This window comes from Bison bison, unplaced genomic scaffold, assembly GCF_000754665.1.
Source record: "Bison bison bison isolate TAMUID 2011002044 unplaced genomic scaffold, Bison_UMD1.0 scf7180017864471, whole genome shotgun sequence".
Lineage (NCBI taxonomy): Eukaryota > Metazoa > Chordata > Mammalia > Artiodactyla > Bovidae > Bison > Bison bison.
In genome coordinates, this window is record NW_011495032.1 from 22,088,511 (window position 1) to 22,104,409 (window position 15,899).

Genomic DNA, 15,899 nt, shown 5'->3' on the forward strand with positions numbered 1-15,899 from the left:
GATGGGGAAACAGTGGAAACAGTGTCAGACTTTATTTTGGGGGGCTCCAAAATCACTGAAGATGGTGACTGCAGCCATGAAATTAAAAGACACTTACTCCTTGGAAGGAAAGTTATGACCAACCTAGATAGCATATTGAAAAGCAGAGACATTACTTTGCCAACAAAGGTCTGTCTAGTCAAGGCTATGGTTTGTCCAGTGGTCATGTATGGATGTGAGAGTTGGACTGTGAAGAAAGCTGAGCGCCGAAGAATTGATGCTTTTGAACTGTGGTGTTGGAGAAGACTCTTGAGAGTCCCTTGGACTGCAAGGAGATCCAACCAGTCCATTCTAAAGGAGATCAGTCCTGGGTGTTCTTTGGAAGGACTGATGCTGAAGCTGAAACTCCAGTACTTTGGCTACCTCATGCAAAGAGTTGACTCATTGGAAAAGACTCTGATGCTGGGAGGACTTGGGGGCAGGAAGAAAAGGGGACAACAGCAGATGAGATGGCTGGATGGCATGACTGACTTGATGGACGTGAGTTTGAGTGAACTCCAGGAGTTGGTGATGGACAGGGAGGCCTGGTGTGCTGCGATTCATGGAGTCGCAAAGAGTCGGACACGACTGAGCAACTGAACTGAATAAAAAATCTCACATAAATACTATTATACAACTATGGAGACATTTATATAAAAGGCCTGTCTCATAGTATACCCTTTCAACTCCTCACTTGGTATCTTTTCTATAGGAATGTATCTTTAAGACATGGATATTTTAATGATTGTGATATGCACCAGAATAAGAAAAAGTCTCACAAAATTAATAATATCACCTTGATTTGCCATTTGTTTGCTAGGACCAGTGCATTCTCTTGGAAAAACCCTGTTAGCCTTAAACCTACTTTTAAGATTGCCAAGAAAAATATCAATAACCTCAGATATGCAGATGACACCACCCTTATGATAGACAGCGAAGAAACTAAAGAGCCTCTTGATGAAAGTGAAAGATGTGAGTGAAAAAGTAAGATCATGGCATCCAGTCCCATCACTTCATGGCAAATAGATGGGGAAACAATGGGAACAGTAAGAGACTTTATTTTCTTGGGCTCCAAAATCACTGCAGATAGTGACTAAAACCATGAAATTAAAAGACACTTGCTCCTTGGAAGAAAAGCTATGACCAACCTAGATGGCATGTTAAAAAGCAGAGACACTACTTTGCCAACAAAGGTCCATCTAGTCCAAGCTATGGTTTTTCCAATTGTTATGTACGGATGTGAGAGTTGGACTATAAAGAAAGCTGAGCGCCAAAGAATTGATGCTTTTGAACTGTGGTGTTGGAGAAGACCCTTGAGAGTCCCTTGGACTGCAAGGAGATCCAACCAGTCAATTCTAAAGGAAATCAGCCCTGAATATTCATTAAAAGGACTGATGTTGAAGCTGAAACTCAAACACTTTGGCCACCTGATGCAAAGAACTGACTCACTGGAAAAGACCCTGATGCTGGGAAAGATTGAAGGCAGGAGGAGAAGGGGACGACGAGGATGAGATGGTTGGATGGCATCACCGACTCAACGGACATGAATCTGAGTAAGCTCCGGGAGTTGGTGATGGACAGGGAAGCGTGACTAAGTGACTGAACTGAAGTGAACTGATTTACTATTAAATAAAATTCTCCCTTTCTCCAGGTTATTTTTCTTATATGTTTTATTGTACTTTAGTAAAGATTTAAGGAATAACTTTGAAAGGGAGAAAAAGGAAAGTATCATATATGTTCAAACAAGAGGCAGTCTTTTCTTCCCTCAGGAATATTTCACAAGAAAGACTCACATCAAAAAAGAAAAAAAAAGTCACATCATATCAAATCAAATCCTTATCTAAATCTCTGTATTACATTATTATGTAAAGTTAAGGTTTGTTTGGGGAAAACACATTAGGCTGAATCAACCTCTATCTTTGCCAGCTTTAAATGCTTGTGGATATAATCTAACAAAAACTGTGTTATGCTGTTGTTTTTATTTTGACACTCTGCTTGTGCTATTCTGTGAATATTTCCCCAGGCCTGAACCCAGGCCCTGGCAGTGAAAGCATGTAATACCAACCACGGGGCTGCCAGGGAATTCCCCAAAAATCTGATAAAGCAAAAATTCTACATGGAAGTAATTTTTTCTTACAATTGGAAATGTTGTATATGATTATGCAAAAGTGTATTGATATAACTTTAAAGAAAACTACTTTGAGTGATTACATGCTAGAAAGCAGAAAAGTATTCACCTGTAAGACAAATTTTTTAAATAATTGCACCTTTCAATATGCAAACAGTGCTTGTAAATTGGCACATGGCTTACAGTGATAGAGTCATAAATGATCAAAAAAGTACTGAGTCTCACATACTAAGATAACGAACATACAGCTGCCAGGGGAAAGGGGCAGTTAGGGAGTCTGGGATGATTGTGTATACACTGCTATATTTAAAATGGATAACCAGCAAGGACCTATTGCATAGCACTCTGCTAAATGTTATGTGATAGTCTGGATGGGAGAGAGGCTTGGGGGAAAATGCATACATGAATACGTATGGCAGAGTTCCTTCATTGTTGGCCTGAAACTATCACAACACTGCTAACTTGCTATACCCTAATACAAAATAAAGTTCAAAACAAAAAGTACTGAATCTCAAAATATTTAGGCAAAAGTGATGTGTGCTGGAAAACTGGGTAAGATGACTCAAAACAGGGAATTTAGAGATGACAAAGTCACTAGAATCAAATCATACGTAAAGTATTTGAAAAAAATCAATCAAGAAAGTAATATTTCTAAATTAATATTTCATATAACGTGATTTTTAAATACATACAAGGAAGTAATATCTGATCATTTTATTACATGTCTAAAGATTTTGTATATTTAAAACTTCTAACTGGTAAAGCACATAGACATCCATATCTTGGGAGCACCTTATATTCAGACATATACAATATTTTTTCATGATTTTTTTAAAAACTGAATGGTGCTTAACTTTCCTATGAACTCCTAAATAAGTCAAAAGTTTACTTCAAACTTCTTTAAGACTTCAATTTATAACTTAATCCTTTCGATGTAACTCATGTATTTTGTATTCACCTTTCCTTCATAAAGTTCAAGGTAAACAAATTATTTTAATCTTATCCTCTAAAGGCAAACATTTTTCAGGTATTGTAATAAGACACACTTAAAATCAAACCAAGCAAATAATTAAGAGACTTTAAGCAAGGTAATCTAACACAGTTTTCATAGGACAGAAGTTGCTATTGTAAGTTCCTCACTGAAAGAAGTGAAGAGGGTATGGAAGAAGGTATTCCGTGCAAAGGGAAATCAAAAAAAAGCTAAAGTAGCAATGCTCATATCAGACAAATAGACTTTAAAGACTGTTAGAAGAGACAAAAAAGGACACTATACAATGATCAAGAGATCAATCCAAAAAGAAGATGTAACAGTTGTAAATATACATACAACAAACAGTAGCACCTAATATATAAGGCAAATGCTAACAGCCATAAAAGGAGAAATTAACACAATAATAGTGGGTGACTTTAACACTCCACTTTTGTCAATGGACATATCATCCAAACAGAAAATCAGTAAGGAAACAAAGGCCTTAAATGTTACATTAGACCAGATGGACTTAACTGATTTTTATAGAGCATTCTATTGAAAAATAACAAAATACACATTTTTCCCAAGTGCACATGGAATATTCTCCAGGATCAACCATGTGCTGGGACACAAAGCAAGCCTTGGTAAATTTAAGCAAATTAAAATTGTATCAGGCATCTTTTCTGACCATGTGCTATGAGATTAGAAATAAACTACAAGAAAAAAACTATTTAAAAAAAAAAAACACAAATAGGTGGAGGCTAAATAAGATGTTACTAAATAACTAATGAATCACTGAAGAAATCAAGGAGGAAATAAAGTATCTAGAAACAAATGAAAATGAAAGCACAATGATCCAAAACCTATGGAATGCAGCAAAAGCAGTTCTAACAGGAAAGTATAGCAATACAATCTTACCTCAGGAAATAAGAAAAATCTCAAATAACAACCAAACCTTACACCTAAAGCAACTAGAGAAAGAAAAACAAACAAACAAAAAACCTAAAGTTAGCAGAAAGAAAAAAAAAAAGCATAAACATCAAAGTAGAAATAAATAAAACAGAGACAAAGAAGACAATAGCAAAAATCAATGAAACTAAAAGTCGGTTCTTTGAAAAGATAAACAAAATTGATAAACCTTTAGCCAGACTCATCAAGAAAAAAAAGAGAGAGAGGACTCAAATGAATAAAACTAGACATGAAAAAGGAAACTTTACAACTGACACCACAGAAATACAAAAGATCATAAGAGATTTCCACAAGCAACTGTATGCCAATAAAATGGACAACCGGAAAGAAATGGACAAATTCTTAGAAAGTCACAAGCTCCCAAGACTGAATTAGGAAGAAATAGAAAACATTAGCAGACCAATCACAAGCACTGACCCTCCCAACAAACAAAAGTCCCAGATGGCTACACAGGTGAATTCTATCAAACATTTAGAGAAGGGCTAACCCCCATCCTTCTGAAAAGGTTCCATAAATTGCAGAGGAAATAAAATTCCCAAACTCATTTTACAAGGCCACCATCACCCTTATACCAAAATCAGATAAAGGTGCTACAAAAAAAAAAAAAAGATTATACGCCAAATATCACTGATGAATATAGATGCAAAAATCCTCAACAAAATACTAGCAATCTGAATTCAATCAAGTGGAATATATCCCTGGGATGCAAGGATTTTTCAATATCCACAAATTTATCAATGTGATACACCACATCAATAAATGAAGAACAAAGTTTCCAGAATAAAGTCATACTTTTCAGGCAGAAATACTTGCCCTCAGCATTCAATTCACTTTTGTTTGCTTGCTTTTTAATTCAGCCAAAATAAAGGCAAATTCAAGTTAGTATATTATGTTTTCAGGTACGTAAGAAGTAGACATTTTATTCATTTCTTTTTCTACTAAAAAAAAAAAGAAGAAGAAATATCCTGTTAATGCAAACATTCTTTGATCAAAAGCTAATTTTCCAAAATGTCACTATTTTCATTTTTCAGTACTTAATTACATTTGAGTTACTTTCTTGAGCTCTGTGAAATCTCTATGATACTGGTGCAATAAGAATCAGAATAACATCAGTCCATATTCCTTTAAGATTCAGTCAGTTCAGTTCAATTCAGTCGTTCAGTCGTGTCCGACTCTTTGAGACCCCATGGACTACAGCATGCCAGCTTCCCTGTCCATCACCAACTCCCGGAGTTTCCTCAAACTCATCTCCACTGAGTTGGTGATGCCATCCAACCATCTCATTCTCTGTCATCCCCTTTTCCTCCTGCCTTCAATCTTTCCCAGCATCAGGGTCTTACTTCTAATGAGTCAGTTCTTCACATCCTTTAAGATTATACATAATAATTCCCCTTTTCTAATGAGTTCCCAGATCCTTATAATTTCATATAGTTTAGAACAGTGACTGAGGAAGTATCTTTCTAGTGACATGTGGCCACACCATGAAGTACTAACTCATTAGTAAACCATAATGAAGGCATTGCAAATTCAAATGCCTACACAGCCAGGTAGAGCACAACAGCCAGGGAAGCCAGCCACAGAGATACTTGGAGAGAAAATCTTCCAGTCCAAAGAGAGTAGTCACTACCTTGACTCAGCCAGTTGTCTTTCTCATATTGTCATTTCTTTAGATGTTGTTTCCAAAAATAATATTTTTTTTAAATCTGGATTTTTGCAGGATAGCTCCTAAATTTAGAAACTGGCAAATAACTCTATTTTCAAAACACAAGAAAAGCCAAACAAAATACTTCTGAAAACTAGGTTCTGCCCATACACAGGTTACCAGTGTTAAAATTTTACCTATGAGAATAAAGATACCCTCTATGTTGTTAAAGATGTTAAAGCAAACCTTATTCAGGAGCATCACAACAGGTCTAGGGACCACTGCAATGGGATATTACAGTCGGGGAAAGAGACTGGGGCCAACTCCAAAAACAGCATGAGAAAGTGGGAATGTACAGCCAAGGAAGAGTCTGGGGGTCAGAGGTGGAAAATAACCAAAAGGAAACGTCATGAGTAAGAAGGATTCTAGCTAAACTGAACTAACAGGATTCTTTGCTGAAGACAGGCCAGGGTGATCAGACATCACCTAGGGGATGTTAGAGGATGAGGAACCCGATAAGAATGAGATATCGAGGCTGATCAGATATCAAGCAGGTTGTGGTTAAACTGACTTAGCAGGGTTCTCATAAAACTGGATTTTACAAGGAAGTGCACAGATGGGCCTAGGAAAAGGTTCAAGAGCTTGTCTTAAGTTTGGTCAAGGAATGAGGCTTCATCAACATTTCCCGGGCCTTGACAGCTCTATCAATAAAAGTCAAATTCTTTACTTCAAATAATAAAGAAAAAAAATCATCATCCCAACTTTAAAAATGGCTGAAAATCAAATGATCATCAACAGGCTTTATTTTTACTGAACAAGGCTGGTCATGGTTTCAGGAGTAGTTTGCATAGATTTTGTCAAATCTGAAAAACATTTTCTTCTGCTGCCACTCTTATACAAATAATATCAGAATAATATTTTAGCCTCTTATGTCACAGAAATAAGAATACAAATACTTGAAAAAAAAAAAGTCAGAGGAGCATCACATTGTACCAGACTCAACCTGAAAAGTAAGCTTGAACATTCATTACTTCTTTTCTCTCTTCTTTCTGACCTTCCTCCCATCCTTCCTTTCATTCCTCTCTTCCTCCTTCCCTCTCTTCTTCCCCTGTTCTTTCTTTTTAAATTACTTGAAAATAATCATAGTGACTAAAATGTAGACATAACAGCAGTGCCTGATTTTATATTTTGCTTTTTCACTCTGATGGAAAATATCATGTTAAGCCTGACTTAAATTAAACCAAGACCAAAGGTAAGCCCTGGTCCTAACGGTTCGTCTTATCTCTACAATACTTAGCGATGGATCAGAAATCCTAAAAAACATAAAGAATAAAATGAAGTGCTGCCTCTCATAGCAAAAGCAATGCTCCCATTCATAACAGAACACATCCTCAATAAAGCCAAAATGCTTACTTATTAAAGAGACATTAAAAATACAACTGCTTCCAGAGTTTTACATCAGAGCTGCAATTTAATTCACAGTGAATTTGATTCTCAGTTCAGTTCAGTGGCTTAGTCGTGTCCGACTCTTTGCGACCCCATGAATTGCAGCACGCCAGGCCTCCCTGTCCATCACCAACTCCCAGAATTCACTCAAACTCAATGTCCATCGAGTCAGTGATGCCATCTAGCCATTTCATCCTCTGTCGTCCCCTTCTCTTCCTGCCCCCAAGTCCTCCCAGCATCAGAGTCTTTTCCAATGAGTCAACTCTTCGCATGAGGTAGCCAAAGTACTGGAGTCTCAGCGTTAGCATCATTCCTTCCAAAGAAATTCTTTAGAATGGACTGGTTGGATCTCCTTGCAGTCCAAGGGGCTCTCAAGAGTCTTCTCCAACACCACAGTTCAAAAGCATCACTTCTTCGGCGCTCAGCTTTCTTCACAGTCCAACTCTCACATCCATACATGACCACTGGAAAAACCATAGCCTTGACTAGACAGACCTTTGTTGGCAAAGTAACGTCTCTGCTTTTGAATATACTATCTAGGTTGGTCATAACTTTCCTTCCAAGGAGTAAGCGTCTTTTAATTTCATGGCTGCAATCACCATCTGCAGTCATTTTGGAGCCCAAAAAAATAAAGTCTGACACTGTTTCCACTGTTTCCCCATCTATTTGCCATGAAATGATGGGACCAGATGCCATGATCTTCGTTTTCTGAATGTTGAGCTTTAAGCCAACTTTTTCACTCTGCTCTTTCACTTTCATTAAGAGGCTTTTTAGTTCCTCTTCACTTTCTGCCATTGATTCTACTGTTGCCAAAGTCCCTAAAGGTAATTTGTGGAATGAGAAGTGCCTGGGAAGGAATGATGTTCCCAGCTTAAAGTACAAGTCCCCAGCATGTGGCAAGTGGGGCTGAAACACTGCCGTGTTTAGTAGCAGAGCAGCTTTCTGTAGCTATTTTAACCTCTGGAGAAGGGTCCCAGTCCTCGGGCCTTGCAGCTGGGTAGTTCAGATCTGGAGTCTGCTCAAGTTTCTGAGAAACTCACAGTTCCTGGAGGATCTTGCTAATTCCTTTGAAGTTCCTGGGACTCAGTGAAAATAACAAAGACTGGGAACTACTATCTAACCATCCTCTGAGCTTCTGGGGTTGTATACAACTCCAAATAGATGTCCTAACCAAGAGCACCCTATGAACATTAGCTATTCAATGCCCAAGACTGCTGGCTATGATAGGTTATTCACAGTCAAGAAAGTTGTACTCCACCCCAGGGATTTATTTGCATTACAATGAAAAGGTATTTGGTTCAAAAAAAAATCTCATTTTATTTCATGCAATTTCACAGTACATCCAGGAAATCAAGTGTTTAAGAATCACAAATCCCTGACATACACATATATATTTTAGAAGGTTGCAGAAACATTTTCAATGCTCAAAAAATATATGTCTATATGTAAATCTTGTCATATTCCTATCTGGCACTTAGTTTTTTATTATAATGTCTTTATTGCAGCCTGGGGTAAATATGTTTTCAGCTATTGGGAAAGATGTATGGCATAAAAGTTAACAGCAGAGATTTCTTAGCCAGACTGCCAGGGCTTAAATCTCAGCTTGCCCATTTGGTAGATATGCGACTATGGATAGGTTACTTAACTTCCTTGTGCCTTAGGACATTCAATGTGGGTTAAAAAGTATGCCTACCTTGAAGGATTATTGTGCAGATTAAATGAATTAATATATGTCAACACTTAGAACAGTATCTGGCACTATGGAGTGTTTGTCATTACTGTTAATATCCACCTTGTTTGTGTGTCTGTCTGTGTGTGTACTGACATATGTACACACATGGATGTACATTGCACATTTCAGGTCTGTGTCAAAGACATTAAAAATACGGTCCTATGAAACATCAAAATTTATATTTCGTGGAAACTGTTAGAAATACAAATTCAGAATCTCTTCGAGTTTTTATGTATACCAAATTTCCAATTCTTATGTAAAGTTTGAGAATCAATGCCTATACCATTTTTGCTTTTACTTACTGTCTTTCAAGGGTATACAAGATATAGCTGCCAGGTGATTTTCATGTAATCTGAAATTTGAGAATCCTGTTCTGTATTGTCCGGGCTTTATGTTGATGTCTTTTGATGCAAGACATTTATAACTGTCATATTTCTTTTTTTTTTTTCTCTAAACCCTAATGACATTAAGGATTCAATCTTACTGAACTGTCACTATATTATTAAAGCTGGTTAAGTGGTAAGTATTAATCGTGTCTGACTCTTTGTGACCCTGTGGACTATAGCCCGCCAGGCTCCTCTGTCCATGGAATTCTCCAGACAAGAATACTGAAGTGGGTAACCATTCCCTTCTCCAGAGGATCTTCTCGATCCAGGGATCAAACCTAGGTCTCCTGCATTATAGGCAGATTCTTTACAGTCTGAACCACCAGAAAAGCCCTCACTGTATTATAAATGTATCAAAACATTTTGAATTTTCTTCTCTATGGTGTATCTTTAGTTTTTGTTGATGATCATATTATACTGAAGAAGCATTGATTGGACCTGATATTAGAAAACTGCACTCAAATCTACATTCTAATTCTTACTAGCTCTGAGACCTCCTTTTGAGCAAGTTGGAGATTTCTCTGGATCTTAGTTTTACTGTAGGGAAAATATCATTATCTTAGAATTGTAAGGGTAAATTTTAGATGATCATTATCTACATGAAAGGTCTTTGTTTAAATGTTACTGTACATTTCAGGAAATGTCTATATAATTATGATTAACAGATTAGCTTTGCCATTTCAAAATTAGGACATTCTGACCATTCTGACCTGATTAGGACATTCTAACCAGTGTCTGCTGTTTCCCAAGGGTCATCTGAGGAATTGCAACTTTTCCTTTGGTTTAAGTAACAATGGCATGTTATATCATATTGCTTTTTAAAACAAATCACTATAGCTTAAAAGAATTCATTGTCAATTTAGAATCATATGCTTCAAAGCACATGAAGGAATGTGTTAGATTTAGCTTCTCCAAATGAGGCTTAATAGTTCATATCTTGACTTTCAAATTAGGAGACAGCAGAATAGATGGGAAATAAAATGACAACCTCCCAACTTTGGAAATTAAATTTATAGGAATACTATATAAATACAGCTTTAAGTTTCAAAAATTACTATAAATAAAAAATGGAAAGAAAATTTAAGGAATAAAACATGCTTTAACTATATACAAGTTACATTCACATTAAACATAAAAAAGAAGAAAAGGGTCCTACAGTATTTTTTTCTAATTGAAGAATGAAAGTGATAGTCACTCAGTCATGTCTGAGTCTTTGTGACCCCATGGACTATATAGCCCACCAGGCTTCTCTGTCCATGGGATTTTCCAGACAAGAACACTGGAATGGGATGCCATTTCCTTCTTCAGGGGATCTTCCCAACCCAGTGATCGAACCCGGCTCTCCAGCATTGCAGGCACACTCTTTACCATCTGAGCCACCAGGGAAGCCCCAACTGAAGAACAGTTGATTTACAATATTGTATTGGTTTCAAGCATACAACAAATTGATTCACTTATACATACATGTGTATATATCTATATTATTTTTCCAATTATTTTCCATTATAGTTAATTACATGATATTGAATATAGTTCCCTGTACTATATAGTAAATCTTTGTTGTTTTACACACAGAGAGAACTAAAAGAAACATAGGGGCTTCCTGGATGACTCAGCAGTAAAGAATTCGCCTGCAATGCAGGAGATCAGGAGATGTGGGTTTGATCCCTGGGTAGGAAGATCCCCTGGAGGAGGAAATGGCAACCCACTCAGTATTCTTGCCTGGAAAATCCCATGGATGGAGAACCCTGGCAGGCTACAATCCAAAGGGTGGCAAAGAACTTGGCATGACACGACCGAGCAAGAGCATGCATGCAAAAGAAACACACAAACACACAAAATAGCTTTTTTTTCTTCAGCCTATTGCTTCTCTGTTAGATTCATTGTTTTTATTACTTCTATCTGCTATAGATGCTATAAAAAAGTAAATCCAGAAAAATTTCAGTACTCAAAATATACTCAAGTGACTTTATGCCCCAAAGTATACTTTCTGAAGAGGATTTATGAGCAAAGGGTGAAGCCATATACATAGAGTTAGCATACATATTAGCATTAGCATACATATCTGCTAATCAAATCAAGATGGCACAGGATAGGTGCAAAGAAGAGCAAACTGGGATTTTTAAAGCCTAAATTCTAACTAGCTGGGGGATTTGGGGATGACCTGCAAAATGAGAAAGATTACCTGTAAACTGGTTTTAAAGCAACCTTCCAGGTTACTCATCTAATAAAGAGTATTGTTGCTAGGATTTTCAAAGCAATTCCCTGGCAATATCTGCTGTTTTTTGACTCCTTGGCAAAAATTAAGACTTAACTCATGATATCTCTCTTTGGGAAACTCCCCAATGCAACAATAGTAGTTTAGTAGTTTATACACTGGTAGTAACAGCAGTTGTAGTATTGCTCTTGCAAGTTTATCTGTCAACACTGCTTAAAAGACTGATAATTTTTTCCAGAAACATGAACCAAGTGTTTCAATGCAAACCTTAACAAAATTGCCTTTGAGAAAGAAGCCCTAGGGTTTTGTCCATAGTTATAATGAGTAGAAAGCAATGAATTGGGTAAAAGGCTTTGCAATGAGAAATTTCTGGAATTTCTGGCCTATGGATTTTTTCCTTAAACCATTAAGATGCTTATGCAAATGTAAACAGATTAGCAAGAATGAGTGCTAATGGATTCCATAATAAGCTAACACTCTAAGTATTCACCAGAACAAATCCTGGAAACCCTGGATAGAAGAGTACAGCCAAATAAAAATTTGGGTGGGAGGAGTGAAGAATAATTCATTTCTCTGTGACTCCTTCAGCCTCAGAAAGTACTCTAGAAGCAATTCTACAAGGTAAGACAAAGGCTGACCATGTGACACTCTTTGTAGAAACGTTGCCAATCAAATCAATAGTTTGGAATGGGTACTCACATCTTGAGCATAGGGAAAAGATATTCTTGAGCATACCACTGCTGTGGATTTCCAAACCTCCACCCCAAGATCCTTGCTCCCTCAACCCTAACCCCCAAACCTTGTATCCTAATTTTAAGGATAATGATTCTGTCTAATACCAGAGAAGTTAGATAACTTGTTCAAGGTCAAATAGTAGTCCAAATGTAGACAAATATTTAGCAAAAATTAAAATGATTAGAGCTACTGGCTTTGGTCTTATAAGCATAATAAACAAATCACAGGGCCAGTAAAAACTAATGTTTGTTTGTTAGTTTTTTCTCTTTTTCTGCATAACTCAAAGTGAAATTCTCAGGGACTAAATGCTTCACAAGTACTTTTGTTGTATTTCGTTTAGAGAAAAATATTTTTATTCTTAGTGCACTGCAGATAACTTCAAGCCTTCTGTCATTTATATAGTAGTTGAGGTACTGAGCTAACCCTTAACACATCACTGTCATTTAATTCTCACATAAAAATTATATCACATAGATATCATTATGCCACTTTATTGAAGAAGTTGAAGATCAGTGGAAAAAAAAAGAAAACATAAATTTATTAAATAAAGCAAGTAAAAGAACTCAAACTTATGTCTTTAGGACCTTAAAGCCTCTGTCCCACTGCTTATGTTAAACTTCCCAAGTTGGGGTATGTGGCTGCTATTCATTTTAGGGTTTGAGTCAGGACTTACCAACTTTCCAACAGACAAGTCCTGCTTTCTGTTTGCACATGTGTGTGCAGGTGTGCATGCGGTCCATACATGCAGAGGTGACATGATGAGTGGATGAGTTATCTGAATGGTAGGGGCTCTCCCTGCAGGCTAAACTCTGTGCCCTGTAAACCTTCCTGATGCGACAGACTGCAGAAGCCAGTCGGTTCTGAACGGTGAGGAAATTACTGATTTTTCCCAACTGCATGAGCTAATCACTAAAATAGGATTATTCACATTTGCTTTTTAATTGTTTTAATTCATAGGATAGAATTTATTAACTACTTTGTACTTATTTATTAGTCAGCTACTATGTATCAGGTCCTTGTGAGTCCCTTGGACAGCAAGGAGATCAAACCAGTCAATCCTAAAGGAAATCAACCCTGAATATTCATTGAAGGGACTCATGCTGAAGCTGAAGCTTCAATACTTTGGCCACCTGATATGAACAGCCAACTCACTGGAAAAGACCCTGATGCTGGAAAAGACTGAAGACAAAAGGAGAAGAGGGTAGCAGAGGATAAGATGGTTGGATAGCATCACCAATTCAATGGACATGAACTTGGGGGAACTCCAGGAGCTGGTGAGGGACAGGGAGGTCTGGCATGTCACAAAGAGTCAGACATGACTTAGCGACAAACAACAACACATACCAGTTATAATGACAGCCCCTACAGATATAGTACTGAATAATACTAGCTTGAAAGAGCTCTATCTATAGATTTGCTTCAGACAGTTTAACAGCTTGGTACACAGAGATGGACCTGTAGCAACTGCCTATGATATAAGATGCATTTCTATTTGATGATAAAACATAGCTCCTTTAATCCCTATTTTGTTGTTATTAGCAATTCATTCTAGTCATCTGCAATATAAATTTGCACTCACTATATTTATTTTCATGAATCCTCCCATTCTTTTACTTTTGTTGCTGCCAAAAAGCTTTATCCCCAGATGAGTGCCATCAGTATGGATTCCCTCCTGACTGATGACACATGAATCACACAACTGAGAGCTTTTGCAAGAACTCTTTTTAAGCTTTGTAAATATGAAGTAGTCATTTGAAACAAAAAATAAAATGGGGTATGCACACTCATATAACATGGTAATAACTTGAGAACCTCAGGAAATCACAACAAATTCACATGAATGAACTACTATATGAAATTGGTGACATACAATTTTAACCTATGTAAATGGAAATTACATCTGATTCAACCTGATATTTATTTAGACTCCTCTCTCTGAACTGGACTACACATCAACAGGAAAAGCCCTACTGTCCACCCAAAGTCTTTCACTGAGTTAATTTTTTTTTAATGTAAACATAACACTAATTTTCCGGACAAACCAGAACAGCATCATGTCTGCCAATACTGAACATGGCCAATCACTGAAAATACTTCTGATTTATTCTGTCTTAGTCAATAACTGTAGGTCCAAAGTCAATTTGTTATATAAAAACTGCTTTTTTGTTAACACAAAAATAGACACAATTTCAAGAGCTAAAGCCAATATTTCATATATACCAGATATAAATCCCACACCACTGGAAATTAAAAACAAAACTATAACCAGAAGAGTTCACTAAATATAATTAAAGAAAATATTAGGAGTTTGAAAGGGCTGAAGGGCAAAAAAAAAAAAAAGCTAAGTCTTTTAGGACTATGAAACCTAAAGATTTTTTTTTTCCCTCTAAATTTGTTAAAGAGAATCTGTCTCTGGATTGAGAATTCGCTTGCAAAGTCTCTGCCTAGAGCAAGATATTCAGAGCCAACTTGTTAACTCCTAATAAAACAAGGCTTGGAAGGAAAATGCTTCCAGCCCATAAGCAAAGTGTACCAGCCAGCATTGTGATAATACCCCAAATGATTGGTTTTCTTAGGTATATTTTCCCCTTATTATCAACTTCCTCTTTCCATCATACTAAGATCCACAAAAAATATATATCTCCCATAAAGCAACTTGAATCTGAACACCTTTGTGTTTTGACAATAGAAGGTCATACAGGACGCATTATGTTCCATGGAAAAAGTGAGCACTGCCCCCCTTTACTGCATCAGAACACTACTGTCCCTTTTGGTGTCAAATGATGCTTTATCATAGTTGGATAATGCTGGTCATTTCAAATATTCCTACAGCTTTCTGAATAGGTTAAAGTTACCTATATCTAATGATATCTTGATTTTCACTCTTTGTTTTAATCTGCAACCATAATTTCAGGGGTAAATTGACATATGATTTAAAAAAATCACATTTTAGAAACTCAACAGTATTGTTCAGGAGTATTCTATGTGGATTAATTCTTTTCTTTAACCTATTAAGGAAATGTTAATCAAAGAAACTATCAACCCATAATTCATTCTTTTCCATTGGCCATTCTCTTTGACTTCATAGGACTTAAATGTTTGGGGCTGTTATTTTTAGTAAACTACTCAATAAACTAGCTGGAAATACCTCCAAGGGATGTTTTTCTTAGGCTATATAAATGGTCTCTAATTTTTATTTAATAAAGGTGTTACTGTCTCTTTCAGTGGAATTAATTAACAGTTGTTAAATCTTTAGCTCAAAAAGTAATTAACAGAAAAAGAGAATGAGTTAACTGATAACTAATTTGCTAAGGATATTTGTAATATGAATTAAACAAGCAAAAATTTTCTTTTTTCTCTCAATTGAGACATCCAATAGCAAATAAGGTTAGTCACAATATAACATGTGCAAAAATAAAACTGTTCTAAGTGTGTATGTTCAAATAAATTCATCTATATTAAATTAAATTCTATTAATATTTACTAAGTATCTACAATATTCAAAGTCCTATGTTCACAGAGCTTGGAGAAGGTAACAAAATGCATAAATCCTACAGATGTTCTTTCACAGAATTTTTGGTCTAATAGGGAGACTATTCAAGAATCGAACTTACTACTAACATGGAACTTAGAAGGTGACGGCTTGAAAGGACAA

At 36.4% G+C, this 15,899-nt stretch overlaps 1 protein-coding gene across 4 annotated transcripts in view; it reads right to left on the reverse strand.

Moving 5' to 3' along the window:
- Positions 1 to 15,899, reverse strand: part of SATB2 (SATB homeobox 2) — a 205,993-nt gene that overhangs the window by 74,426 nt on the left and 115,668 nt on the right. The gene's annotated exons all lie outside the window — the stretch shown is intronic.